Consider the following 13,153-nt stretch of genomic DNA (forward strand, 5'->3'; position numbering starts at 1 on the left):
GACAGTAATTTTAATTTGGGGTAATTTGGTTTCTCCTCAGCAATATTTCTCGGGTGTGCCATAAATTAAATCGAAACCTCATGTTTTGTCGTCGTATATGAGGCGATCGACATTTGATTAGGTATTTAGCCATCACACTGCCTTTTTGACCCTAAAACTGAGACATCAAAGTCCTTATACGTCTAAGCTGCTAAACTCCTAATCCAGTCACATTCAAAGAATTTTTTTTTGTTGCTAAATCTGGATTGGTCACCAATATCTCAAAACTCACTGCAGCATCAGCCATTTCATTATATAATAATGTACACCAATCTCTGGGGAATCCAGTTGAATTGGAAAGCAAGAACTGTGCTACAATACCAAGTACATTCAAAGTATTATGGCCTAACAGGCACTTCCGCAGGAAAGCACACATCTTCCACAAAACCTGCGCATAGAGTGATAATGAGCCCAACTCAATGCGTATCATAGGGAGAGGAGTGCAGTTTGGTAATTGTAGCACTTGTGTCCAGTATTTGGCCTCTATTTTATCCCAATGTACCCGATTTTGTGGTTTTCCGGCTTCAACTCCATATAAAAGTATAGGGACTACCTTCATTTGGTAGAAGGAAAATGCGTGTTTAAGCGAACATTTTCCAAATCTAGCAACAAGAATCTTAGTTTGAGAAGTCAAAGTCTGTAATTTGGATTGTAGTACCCAGTTCTCAATCTTCGTTTTAGCGGAGTTGGTAAAAAAAGAAGCCTAGGTATTTATAATGTTCTACCACTTCAAGTACCTTATCTTGAATTGTCCAAGTATAGCTCTTTATCTTGCGCTTGAGTGTATTATGACAGACTAAAATTTGAGATTTTGTTGGATTTATTTGTAAGTGATTAGTTAGTGTGTACTGATTCAGTTTGTTTAACATTTGCTGTAAACCAAATGGCGTTTGAGACAGCAGTACCAAATCATCTCCGTAAAGAAGATAACTAACTTTATTGTTACCCAATTTTGGGGGGTCACAGCAGATATTTGTAAAGATGTCTCCCATATCAAATATGAAAAAGTTAAACAAACTTGAGGCCAACGCGCACCCCTGTTTCAATCCTCTCATAGTCGGGATGGCTGCGGAGAGTATACTTTCGTAAGTTAGTCGTACCTGCATTGTTGTCTTTACATGCAGTAGCATCAGCGGGATTAATAGGGACTTTGGGCAATTATGCTTTTTTTGTTTTTTATAAAGCAGTGCTCGATCTATGGAGTCGAACGCTGCCTTAAAATCAATAAACGCTAGGTAAAGAGGCTGTCCTCTCGCAGCGTAATGACTCTTAATCAAATTTAAGCACAATATGTTTGGCATTGTTCCCAAACCAGCTACAAAACCCGATTGGTGTCTGTCTCTTATTTGTGCTTGGATAGTCCAGGCATTAAATTTCCTCAAAAGCAACCTGCCAAAATGTTTTCCTGAAACATCAAGAAGGGAGATTGGGCGATAGCTACTGGGAGCTTGACGATCACCCTTCTTGAATATCGATACAGTGATGGAGTGCGTCCATGTTTTCGGTAGAGCTTGGGCTGCATTAACCGCTGAGAAGATGGTGTATAATATCGATGTCCACCGCTCAGGATGGAGCTTTAGGGCATAGTTTGAAAGACCATCTGGTCCAGCTGCTTTGGAATTAGATGCTGTTTTTATTAGTAACAATATATCTTCATATTCAAACTCGATATTAAAATGGCCATCTAAAACATTAGTATCAAAACATTTAGCACCTTGAGGCACTGAGTATAGCTCATAGAAGTGCTGTTCCCAAGATTGTTCAGTCACAGCATTTGCTTGAGCCGCAATTTGTGAAGGCCTCGTGGCACAGTTAATTATAGACCACATTTTTGCAGTATTCTTCGTTGCCAGGGTGCACAGCATGACAGCACCATCATTTTGATACATCTTTGCACAGTGGCATTTTGCCCAATTGGCATACTTCATTTTGATTTTCCTTACAAGTAGCCATCTGATGTCCGGAGGATACCTATACGCTTGCCTCAGTTCAGCACGCTTTTCAGCTTTTCTTAATTTTATAACTAAGTCAAAGCTATGTCGGTGTTTACTTTTTGGTTGCGAATTCGATCTTAGATTCTGAAAAAGTTGCATTGTATTACTATATTGCATTGCCATATTATCCACATCAGTCGGATTTTTTAGGATCGAATTGACCATATATTGATTAAATTGATGTAAGGTGTCCTCCGACCATCAGAGTCTATTGAGCCCCTGATTCACCTGTAGAGCACCACCTTGCTGACCAATATGATCAACTTTTCTTAGATCTTTCTGCCTCCATTTCATTGTCAAGATATTGTGATCACTCTGTTTGGCATCAGTGATCACAAAACTCTTAACCATTGGCAGCAGAGTATCACTCACAAAGATGAAATCAATGATTGATTCCATTTGGCCATTATGCCAGGTTGCCCTCGGTGGTGTGTCTTCTTTAAACATACCATTTAACATGTGTAATTGATGGGATTTACTGAGCACATGCTCTGCCCTCACTTGATGGAATGTTCTTGGTATGGAGATTGATATTTAAGTCTCCGGCCAATATTAAGTGAGAGACTGCATTATCCATGGCAACCAGATCAAGTAATGTTATTATGTCATCAAAGAACGAGTTATCACCCATGGTAACCGCATTCCAATAGATATTAAGGACCGCATAGCCGATTCCTTCACCAAAAGCATATGCTTATTAGGACAAGCCCATAGTTCCGATGACACTCCCTTACACATTTTTATAGCTGTGAGTAGATCAGAAGATGGTCTACCAGAGGATGGTCTATGAGCAGCGTTGACATGAATATCAAAACCATTCCAAACTGGTGGCTCTATGAGCCAGGTCTCTTGTAAAAGAATTAAGTCGTGCATTCCTAGCTCATTTGGATCATTGTTAAGGAGGTGGGTGAACCCTCTGGTGTTCCAACTCAGCAGGGAAAGCTGATCCTGCCAACAGACAGGATCTAGTTAAAGATATTCCTGGGCACATTCACAATGACACTAACCTTTGGAGTTTCTCCATGTATTCCCTGCTCTGATGACCCCCCTATTTGTTTTACTGAATGTGATTGGGAATTGTTAGACGGGGAGCTTGTAATGTTGTTTTCTGTTAAAAGCTCAAAGCCCAAATTATATAAATGTGCTTTAGTTGACCAAATGAGGGTTTGCACCACCCGAGAGTTCAACCACAATCTTGAGATTCTCGTCTCACACAAATTCCACATACTCAATATCAGTTGATTGAATATCCTCCAACTTCGTTATTTCAGAGAATATGGCCATGACAGATTTTCTATTAAGATCATATTGCTTGCAAGGTGCTGATCTGCAAGCCAAGATTAGGGAATAAGATGCCAGTCTTTTTTTCCCCACTGACTTCGGGAGATAGTATCTGTATAGTAGTGGTGTTATGTTTCGGTAGATCGTTTTTAGTTTTCGCCTGTATTTGTTTTAGGGCAGTCTCTACCAACTCCATCATTTCTGCTGCCTTATCAAGGCCCTGTGGAAAAGAATCTCTAGGTGTTGTTTTTATGTGCAAATTTACCCTTGGATTTAAGTAATCTCCTGCTATTAAAGAAGTTACAGAAAATTGATTTGGTGGTAAGCGTACTTGTGTATTGTCCCCTCTAATTTGCGAGGAGTCCATATGTTTTGTAGCCTTTTGATGTAGGTCAGGCCTTACATCCTGTTCATTCATTCTATTAGGTACACACGATCTCATTGTGGGTACAATATCTGACCTTGGAGGAATTGGTGCATAATGTCCAGACATGTATGCATCAACTGCCGTTCTAATATCAAGTCTGTATGCCCGAATAGCTTCTTCATTCCTCATATCCGTCAGATTACTTTTAGGCACATTGGAAGACTCTAATGATACCTCTCCACTTTCTTTCTGTGGGTTTACAGCATCGTGAAGGTCCACTTCCTTCATCAATGCATCCAAAGGTGCATAGTCTATGGGCTGAGATGACACATGAGCCTGGGTCAATTTAACTTGCATCTGATGTTTATATTTTTTTTTAATTGCTCGCCAAGCCGCAATCATGCTTTTCTTCGGCAGTGTGAGAGCCCTAAAAAATTGCTTGGAGCTAGAATTCGCTAGTTTTAGGAATACTCTGATTTCTGGATAGTTTACCATTGGCCGCATTTTTGTTTGTTTTACCCATGTTAGTGGTGAAGATGGTATACACTTTTATTTTTAACGTAGTAGTTATGGGTGCCACCAAATTAGCTTCAGATTTGTTTTCTGGGATTTCCACAATAATCCCTTCAATATGAGGAATGACAGAATCTAGTATTTGTGTTATTGTGGACGTTTGAACAGCAACTGTTGACATTGCTGTCTTTTTTTGTGAAGTAAGCCTGAAGCTCATCCTCGAGGTCAATTACAGGTATATCCTGTATACTGTTCTCCTCTAATTTCTCTGTAATATTCAATTTTGCAGTGGGAGGGAGCGCTTTTAACATCACACTATCGCTTATAGATGGATGATTAGTTGACATTTGGACATCATTAGACACATTAAATTAATTCGTATCATTCACAGCAGATATGGAAGAAGAGGACAACTTACACCTCTCCACCCGATCTATGCGGTCACATTTTAGGTCCATGGGCGCCTTTTTTTTCACTGTTGCAGTCGCAGACTTGGAGGATTTCCCCATCAGCTTAGAGGGTTATATTGATAACACTGGCTTGGCAAGTCCACAAGACCTCCCTGTAATATCCTTATAAAATGCGCGAATTTCAGCGTCTTTTAATATCTTGTCTGTTGTTTTCAGCATTTTCGTGTCTATGCGGGGAACCGGCGTGGAAGATATGGGAGTGGCAACAAGCGTGCACCCACTAGGCGCGGACATGCCTCCCCCTTGAACAGAATGAAGGCCCTCACAAGGCTTTAACAGAGTGTGCTTATACGAACGCAATTGCATACCACAGACACAGCACGAAGCGCGAGCACCCGAAGCACCTCCGCGCCGCTCCCCCGCAACTCAGCTTTGCCGTCTTTATATGCAGTTCTTATGTTCCTCTTAGTTCATGCGATGCTGTCCGGTGAGTAATGCACGTTGCGTGGCACTGTTTCGCCTTTTATATTGGTAACCTGTGTCTCTTCTCCCCTTGCAGGTCGCGATGTTCCTCGCCGAGCGCCGTGATGTTCCAGCAATGATACTGACCAGGAGATGACTACCCAGGTAAGAATTGTGTGGTTTTCTTCGTTCGGGAGGAAACGTGAGTAAACGTTTATTAATGCTGTCTTTCTTCCTCCTCTTTCCAGGTTATGGTATTCCAGGATGCATGCGGTGCCGGATGATGGAGTTCGTACATTCAGGTGAGTGGAACTGAAGTCGGCGATGGATTGAAGACAGGATACTTTTCCAGGTAAGTTTTGTAGTGTTCTTTCTCTCTCTTCAGGTCCTTGGTTTCCGGTAAACTGGCATCAAAGAACTGGACATGGTGAGCGTTACGCTGTCCACAGCAGAATAACGCAAAGCATGTTCTACTGTTTGGGTGTGGTTTAAATAGTCTCAGGTAAAGTAGCCCAGGTAAAATAGTCCCAGGCCTGCCACACCCAAAGTAGTCCAGGTAAAGTAGTCCTAGGCCTGCCACACCCAAAAGACTAGACCGCATAGCTCAGTTCCTTGTAACTGAGCTACGTGTGTGCCTCCATGTTGGCTGATCCCCCCCCCACACCCCAAGTTAAATAGTCCCAAGTAAATAGTCCCATTCTAATGTTGGTCTTCATGATGGTTATGAGCCTGGTGCCAGAGGCGCCAGGACTGACTCCAAGAGAGTCTTGGATGAGGTTTTAAGGCCTTTGACCTGGCCCTAACTGGAAGGCTGATTTGCCAGTGAGGGCCAGGGGCAAGGGTCATGACACTGGGCCCCTCCTTTTTCAGCCCGGTGAAGCTATAATCTGAAGCGTCGACATCCAGAGTGAGGGTAAATGTGAATGTGTCTGCCTTGTGGCCAGTGCAGAGAGGCACATGCCAGGGTTGTCCTCTGTTGGTCATGATTTTTACACTAGTTATTGAACCCCAAGCGAGGGTGATACAAAGAAGACAACTGGAGGCTGGGTTGTGTGAGAAACCTGAAAGGGTCTCATCCGCTAGTACCCGGGGATCTGTCATCCAGGTGGCCAGGACACGGCCATCGCTTTTGGATGCAGTTCTGGGGGTGAACCAGTGCAGGAGTATCACCTGGATGAGGGGTCTTCGGGGAGTGGGACACCGGATGGTGAGATGCGATATCCTCTTCCCTGTACCACCTTTTCCCCATCCTGCCAGGTAAGATACTTAGGAACTCACCCCCACCCATTTCCTGACACAAACACTTTCTCATGGACAGCCTTATAGCTGACATGTCCCAACACAATGGTCAGGCAATACCCCTACGTCCCGTCCCCTTTCCTCCATACTGTATCTGCGTCCCTCGCTAGGGATGGGAGACGGACCTTTTTCACTAGAAAAATCATCTTCCCCTTTAAATTTAGAGGCACGCGGGGGCACGGCCCTGGCAGCATGCGCTTCCCTGACACCGCCCACTGGCGCCACTCCCCAGTCATCTTTTCGGCGTCGATGGGAACGGACCGCTTTCACAAGTGCTCCTGGGTTAGGCCTCTGGCCTAGTAATTCCACACGCTCTTCCCCGGAGAAGTGTTCTTGTCTTCTTTTTTCTTTTCAATTATCAGGTACTGCTTTGTCCTCTGGCGCCACGCTCCTCCACGGTGCATGTCAAAGACGGCGTGCTTCAGCAGGTGTCCAGCCTGCGAGGGCCCCTTCCCAACGTCTGACCCTCACACCCTCTGCCTCCAGTGCCTAGGTCCAGAACATGGCTGGGTCGACTGTACCGCGTGCAAAGCCTTGACTTCACGCACGCTCAAAAAATGACTAGCCAGGTGACGGGAGCTCTTCGAAAGATCGCCTCCAAAGGACCTCAAAGCCAGTAAAGACAGCACAGCCGGCGAGACGGGAAGACTGATAGCAGACCGGTCTGTGTTGGAACCAAGGTTGCAAGCAGCAACATTGTAAGGAGAAATCTGAAGAGAACAGTGTGTGAAGCGTATGTGATGAGTGACGTAAATATAATTGAACATCAAAGGAGGGACTGAACTTTTAAAGCCCTTTTATTTTGACAAGACTCCACCAGGACTGCATTATTATTATTATTATTTGATGGTCGTAGCTTGCTCCAAGCTAAACATTTAGGCGTTTATCACCCCCTTGTTGAAGTTCAATAAACACCCTTGAACTGTGGTCAGCTTGTGTCTGTCTTACTGTTGATGCCATGCCTTTCTTACAGTTGCGAGTGGGGGAAGGGTGCCACTGCATATCGTTGTATGCCGACTATGTATTGTTGTATATGCATGACCCGCTTCATAAACCTGGAAGGGGGTACTCAATTTGGTCAAGGAATTTGGCGAGCTATCGGAGCTAGAGATTAATTGCCCTAAATCAGCCCTATATACGATATCTGAAGGGGTGGTTGGCAGACGGATGAATTTTGGCATGGACCCCCCCGAGTAGTGGATTTAAATAGCTGGGGGTAAAGGTGGGAAAAGGACTGGGAATGGGTATATGAAAATAATGTGATGCAGAGCCTGATTGCTTTTGATGGATGTGTGGAATTCTGGATGAAGTTTCCCCTGTCGGTGGTGGGCAGGGTGGCACTGGTGGAAATGATTGCACTTCTGCGCTTGCTATATGTCCTACAGTCCATGCCGATGCCTATATTGGCTAAATATTTCTGCAAGTTGCAAATGATGCTGGGAAAGTTGTTATGGAAGGGGGGAGCCCGAAGGTCGCTTTGAAAACGTTGCAGCTCCCGGCAGGGAAGGGAGGTATTGGAGCTCGGACTTCCACTTGTACTACTGGGTGGCAACGCTACTGGAATGGTTTGCGGCCCAGCAGCCCTGCTTGAGGAGATGGTCACCAGGATGATTGCTTCAGAATATCGACCACTGCAAAAGGTATGGTGGCAGGCGACTAGAACTCCGGGTCAAAAGGTACCTTTTATGCTGGAAATGAGGTTGTCTCGCAGCAGGCTTGGCTGTCATGGGAAAGAGGTGCAGGGGTAGAGTGGTACGAAGTGGGCAGGGGGGGGTCGCATTAAGGACCTTTACGATGACAATGCTTCAAATTGATCCTGGCGAAGCAAGCCATTGCAATGGTTTGGAAGTCAGCCAGGGGTCACCTCTTTAATTCTTGGATGAGGGAGATGCAGAAACGTCCAAAGCAGAAATGGATGCGATGGATCGCGCAGTGAGACTTGATGGGGAAGTGGTTCACCACAGGGTGTGGCATGAGGTGTGGGACATGCTTCATGCAGCCTCTGATCTTATGCCCCCCTGAGGCAGGGGCAGGGATGTGGAAATGGGTTGCAAAGCCGTCATCGATGTGATGTCCGTCACAAGGGAAGACCGTGAGATGTGACCGGTGCGGTGGGGCCTCAGGACTGGAAGGAGGAACTTATGTCATGTACTGTACGAACAGTTGAATAAACTGCACAACTGTGAATGTATACCTTAGGTTTCACAACACTACAGGCTCTTTTCAGATGTTTGTAACTAGGATGGGCCTTGTTGGGCGTGAATCTGTATATGTTGATCAACTAAAATTGAATAAAATATATATGTAGTCGGCTGTGCCCATGACCTCAGTTCCTTTTTTGAATGCTCAGGAGACTGCTTTTGCAAAATGCCACTGCTGTTGCTAATTTTGACCTGTGAGAACTACTGGAAGCTCATGCCTGTGTCCGACCTACATAAGCGCTGTGTCTGGTGCTTAGGTCCCAACTATGATTTCAACTCCCGACAATCAGTGCATCTAAAGGCTGTAACAGAGTGTGTCGCAAAGGACCTTACCATTCTCTGCAAGGTGGTGGAGGAGGGCATCCCACTCTGTGGGTTCATCCGTGTTAGGGAGAATTCTAATTTCTGTGCTAATTCTCTTCTTCCTTAGAGACCCGCAGCTCTTTTGCTGGACGTTAGGACTTTTAATTTTTATCCTGGAGTGAGTGAGGCCTTTTCTCACTCCCTCATGTATTTTCATCTGATTTGAACTCTGTTTCTTTTGGTTTTGGAGTCTGACAAACTCCATAGGCATCACCTTTTGTATTGTGACACACAGCACCCTCAGTGCAGTGTCACAGAGAGGTCCCTTGGATTTCTCCTAAGGTTTAAATAACTTCTCTTGGATAAACTACTGTTTCCAAGAGTAGTAAAGTTAAATTGACTTTACTTACCTTTTTCTCTTTGTAGACCCAGCACACACTATCATAGATAGAGTGCTGGAGGGGTTACTTACTACCCCCTTTGTCTACTTTCTCATGTAACATTTTTATGTTACCCTCACTACAGTTAATGGCTGGTGGCAGTTGTTTAATTGTCCTACCATTGTGCATTTATACCGAAGGCAGAATCCTCAGCTGCAGTATTGCACCCATGGGTTCCCATTTTGTCAAAATGACCCAGTCTTCTTTTTTGCCATTTCTTGCTTCTGAGGTCTTTCTTGGGTTTTACTCTGCGTGCAAAACTAGGTTTGGTCCCTTTTGTCTTTGGTGGGATTCAAAGGTGAAGCCCGCCTTTGGCGCCTGCGTGTTTGCCAGGGCAGGAAGCGAGGGAGGTTCCCCACACTCCCTGTGCTTAGTCTGCTTGGTTGCAGGAATGCAGCCAAAGGTGATTGGCTGGCTGGCTGTCCTTGGAGGGATGGGAGAAACCTGCATAAAAGCGAGGTCTCTTGGATAGAAGGCAGAGTCGACCACTGGACAAAGGAACCGAAGAAGAAACTGGAAGAGAAGCTTGCTGCACCCCCCGGACCGTTGTTTTGCCCCGTGAAGCCCTGCTGCAGTGCTGAAGCTCCAAATTAAGTATCGACTAGAGAAGCCCGGAACAGACGACTTTTTCCATTGGGTTGGTGGGACCAACTGACCCGAAGACGAACTTGACTGAAACCCCTCTCTCTGCTGGCTGTACTTCTTCGCTGCTGCTGGAACCGAGTGCCAGGGGACAGGAACACCAGGAACAAGTGCATCGTCTTTAAGCCGGACCCGAGCTCCAGGAAGATCCTGAGGACCCTCCAGAAGCAGGGTGAAACCAAGCCTGAGCCGCCTCAACAGAGTCCTGGACCCCAGAAGCAAGAGGAGCCCACAGGGTGTCCAAGAACCGCAGTGGTGCTATTTGCCGGTAGCTGAAACCGCAAAGTGTCGCTGATCTGAAGTAAGCCCATTGCTGCCGCCGATCTGCAGGACTGCTTGCTTGCTCTCACTGGAGACTTGCATTAGCTGCCCTTTGCAGAGTTGCTTGCATCTTTGTTTTCACAAGCCTCCCAGCTTGTGGTCCAACAGTGATTCTTTTTTACAAACTCTCTATATAACACTGTGCAAGACTTTTGTGCTACCTAAAAGAAGTGCCTAAGCTCCCCTAGACTTTCTTCAATTGGCATTGCCTGTCCTGGCTCCCTGCAGACTCTTCTGACCCTTTTACTTTGTGTTTATATTTCCCTCAAAAAGTCATACATAAGTTACTTGTATTGCTGGGAAAGGGTTAACCTGTACTTTATTGGGGGATTGGAAAGTACTTACCTGTTCAGAAAACTTGTTAACCTTTGTTCCCTTCCCTAAACCTTTGCCTTTTTCCATAATCCAGTGTTACATTAAGTGATAAAGTGATATATCAATGTCCACAGTGTCCTAACTATTGGGCAGATAAGTAGTTGAGGGGGGGAGGGATGGGTATAGGTAAAAATAGGTGCAGGAAGAGGGGTTGGGGGGCCCTAAAAAAATAATAATAATTCGATGAACTGTCAAACACGTTTAAATTGCAGGCTTTGAAATGCCTGACGATGAAATGACATAGAACCCTCTTGTGAAAACTCGTTCACACAGGCTTCTGACTAAGGCATAGTTATTGTTCCTTTCCAGAAGACCAGTGTGTGGGTATAACTGGTCTCTGTTTCCAAGGTGCAGTTTGACCTCCGTGATTTTGAACAAGGCCACCTAAGGAAACCACTTTACTACTCTAGTCTATGAGCCTGTCATGGCTGTTTGGCTCAAACCTATCTCGGCTGTGGACAGGCACCTGCCAAGAAGCAGAACCCACCTCCCTCAGACCCTGCTTTAGTCCCCATCCACCATATTGTGGAGATCCTGGTGGTTCAGGAACCCACGGCGGGAGTGAAAACTGAAACGTTATCCACCTTGCCACCCTGACATAGAGAGTGCAGCTTGGCATTGCAGGCTGTTAACTTAACTTTTTTACTTTAGCTAGAGAATCCGACACCTTGTGAAATGTTGCAAAGGAGATGGCAGAGAATGTAGCCCCTGAAATGAAGGTTGATTTTGCCAACTTGGTAAATGATGGGAAGGGGTCCCTCAAGCTGATTATGCAGATGGATTTTGACATGGCTTATTGTGTGGCTTACTTGATGGGCTCTAGCACTGTACCCAGGAGGCACTCCTGGATGCCAACATCTGAATTTGCACCTGGTGTATATGCAATATTCTTGGACATGTCCTTCCATGGGGACATTCTTTTCTGCACCATGGCTGATGTGTTGCTTGGCAAGTGCAAAGCGTCCAAAACCACTGCCAAGGCTCTTGGGCTGGCACTCAAGCAGCCCTCCACATCTTTTGTCGAGGGATGTCTCTTTGACTGCCTTTGCCCAAAGCGGTATTGTTCAGAGAGCAGTCTAGCAAGCAGCAGCAGAGGCATTTCCACCATCAAGGTAGAGGAAGGGGTGCTTCATTCCTTTCCTGTGTGGGTGGCTGTCTCAGTTTGTCCCGAAGTGCACTAAACCCACCTCAGACATCTGGGAGCTACTGCCTCCCTTGCCTCCACCTTCTCCTGGATACCCTGCATCTCGAGGGAATCTCAGCTTCTTTCAAAGGCTGCCATACAGCTTGTGCCTGCTTCGGAGAAGGGCATGGTGATAGCATATTATTTTGATGTAGAGGAATGATGTGATCAGTTTCTTCTATGCCAGTTTATTGGTACTGTGTGGGATTTGGACCTTGCTTTGCCTTTTCTCATCGCAGCTCCATTTGAGCCTTTGCATTCATGTCCCTTGAGGTTGCTCAGCCTTAATGCGATTCTCCTGGTCGCCATCACTTCTGCTAGGCAGGTGAGTGGGCCCCAAGCATTTTCCGTCAGACTTCCCTAACTTGTATTCTCAAAGGAGAAAATGACTTTGAGAGTGAAGCTGACTCCTCCATCCCCCACCACAAGGTTGCGTCAGACTTCCATGCTCCACAGAAGATCCCTCTTTCTGCTTTCAACCCTCCACCTCAAAGATATACCATGGGGGAGACGCTCATCACCAGGACCCCAAGCGGCTCTCAGCTACTGTGTTTCTCAGACAAAGGACAGCAGAAAGGACTATCAGCTGTTTGTTGGTTGTACTGGCGCACAAGCGGCCAGGGCTCTTAGGAAGCAGACCACCCTGTACAGATGGATTATGCATGAGGTTCTGAGAGCCTGTTTTATGAGGGGCCTTGCTGCTGTCTTTGTTTTTTAGAGGTTGGTGTCCCTACTACGTGAGCTTCTATGCAGACATTAACTAAACATTACTGCCTGGATTCTGTATCAGGTCAGGATGCCAGTTTTGGTCATGCCGTCCTCCAGAGTTTCCTGGTGCAGATGGTGGGTTTCCCGCTCTCCTCTGCCCTCCAAGCAAGTGCTATGCTGCTTTTGGAGGCTTAGATGAAGACTCTGTGGGAAGTAGGAGCCCATTAGAAGAACGAATTACTTAGCTCTCATAATTTTCTTTCTGACAGATTAGTCCTCCCACAGATATCGCTGCCCTTCATGAGGGTAGCTCGTCACTTCTTGTTGTTCTGCATTTCCTCAGTTGCTGAGTGTAGGGGAAAAGGGTGGAACTGTGATCATGGGGTGCCATTGGCTGCATACATAATGCCCATATCGTCACAGCTGTAGTCGTGGGTAACAACAACTCTGAGCAGAACCAAGTTGAAGCTATACTTCACCCCCTGGTTGCTGAAAGAATTCTGAACCCAGACTGAAGCTGGCAAAGATCTAAGATGAGGGATCCGTGGGAGGAAAGACTAATCTGGAAAGTAATTTGTTATTCTTAGTTGCATAAATAGGATGGTGTCCTTTGAA

At 45.6% G+C, this 13,153-nt stretch overlaps 1 protein-coding gene across 1 annotated transcript in view; it reads left to right on the forward strand.

Annotated features, from left to right (window-relative positions):
- MCM8 (minichromosome maintenance 8 homologous recombination repair factor) overlaps positions 1-13,153 on the forward strand; it is a 1,532,371-nt gene that overhangs the window by 1,378,728 nt on the left and 140,490 nt on the right. The window lies entirely within an intron of this gene.

Source organism: Ambystoma mexicanum, chromosome 4q, assembly GCF_040938575.1.
Source record: "Ambystoma mexicanum isolate Mex_15411 chromosome 4q, UKY_AmexF1_1, whole genome shotgun sequence".
NCBI lineage: Eukaryota > Metazoa > Chordata > Amphibia > Caudata > Ambystomatidae > Ambystoma > Ambystoma mexicanum.